Source organism: Austrofundulus limnaeus, unplaced genomic scaffold, assembly GCF_001266775.1.
Source record: "Austrofundulus limnaeus strain Quisiro unplaced genomic scaffold, Austrofundulus_limnaeus-1.0 Scaffold106, whole genome shotgun sequence".
Classification (NCBI taxonomy): domain Eukaryota; kingdom Metazoa; phylum Chordata; class Actinopteri; order Cyprinodontiformes; family Rivulidae; genus Austrofundulus; species Austrofundulus limnaeus.
This window is the reverse complement of record NW_013952508.1, coordinates 1794308-1796074: the sequence shown is the minus strand read 5'-3', so window position 1 is coordinate 1796074 and position 1767 is coordinate 1794308.

The window sequence follows — 1767 nt, the reverse complement described above, 5'->3', positions numbered from 1 at the left end:
CCGAGGTAAAGATATAATTAAATATAGCATATGTAAATATGATGTATTTAATTATATCCACAAATTATAAAGTTCAGAATTCTAAACTTTAAATTACCCTACACAAACAATATTTTAAGTAACATGGGTTCAGAACAAATAATTTAACATCAATGGCTCTCATGGAATTAATGGAATAGATAACATCCACTGTCGATGAAGAACTTTACTGTTTTGTTTATTTAAAGATGGCCTTCAATACTATTGACCATAACATCCTTATTGAAAAGCTGAATAAAAACATTAGAGGATTAGCACTATGGGTCTAGTTATATGAAAAATAGGAAATAGTTTGTTCAAGTAAATAATATAAGATCTGAATTATGTAATATCAGTTGTGGAGTTCCTCATGGTTCTGTGCTTGGACCAAAACATTTTATTTTATATGTGAATGATTAAATGTGTTCTGTTTTCCAATAACACAACACTTGTTTTATTCTGGTGAAAATATTGAACAGATGTTGGAGGTGATACAGACAGAATTAGAACCTGGTCTCAAATGAATAATTTATCATTGAATTTGGATAAGACAAACTGCACGATATTAACAGAAAACTATTGAGGTTCCATTTAAAGTTGATGGTGTTGAGATTTATAGAGTGAGTGAGGTGAAGTTTTTGGATATCATCATTGATGAAAAGCTTACTTGTAGGATTTGATTTTGTTTTGGTATGTTATTATTATTTGAATTTAATTTTGTGGAAAAAAGAGGCAGATTTGAAAAGGGTTTTTTTCTTCTCTCTGCTTCCTTTCATTTTATTTATGACTTTTAAAATGTATATAGATTTAATTTTGTTTTTAAATGAATGAATAAATGAATGAATAATCATTCTGCATTCGAGGGACAAAGAACCTGCATTCAGTCTCTTTGCATTCATCATGTAATGACAGTATTTCACCACTAGATGGACACATGAACATAATTGCTCACTCCAGTGCAGTCTGATCATCAGCTGAAGATTTTGTCACAGAGTCTGGTTTATTTAGGTGAAATATAAAACTCACAAGCTTTTATGTTATCATAAAATATAAAAATTTAGTTTTACCTGAATTTTTGGCTTTTAAAACACATCTTTGTTAAAGAGTCATTTGTAAAGTTTTTCAATATGTTCATCATCAGAACGTCATCAAAAGAAATCACCATCTGTACTCACCTGTTCTGGACTCTCCTCTCTCCCTCCACCTGGACCTACCTGTCCTGAACCTCTGCCTCCTCCTCCTCAACATGAGAACTATCAAACATTCTGACAAAGCTCCACTAACTCCTGCCTTTACTCCACCTGATGATCACACTCTGTCATCTGTTCCTAAATAAATCTGATCTTAACTTTGACCTGTTGTTGGGTCTGAACTTCTGGCTCAAAGCATTCTTGAACCCAGTTTTTGTATTTGTCTTGTAATATTTCAGTGCCCTACGGCTGCTGAGCCTCTTATCAGAAGAAATCATATAAAACCGTAGAATTGATTTGATTTGATTTGATTTATTGATCTAACAGGAAAAGATTACTAAAAATCAAGCCTGACTCAGCATAATTGCTGTTTTACAGCAGGTTCCTGTTCTGCAGCACATAAAACACTCAGAAATACAGCATCACAATCACATCATTATACACCATAGACACAAAGACAAACAAGCTATAATCTTTTACAGCAGCCAGTTCACTTTGTTATACCAGTACAGCTGAAAAGACCTGTTATTTCCCCACTGTGGGATCAATAAAAAGTTTT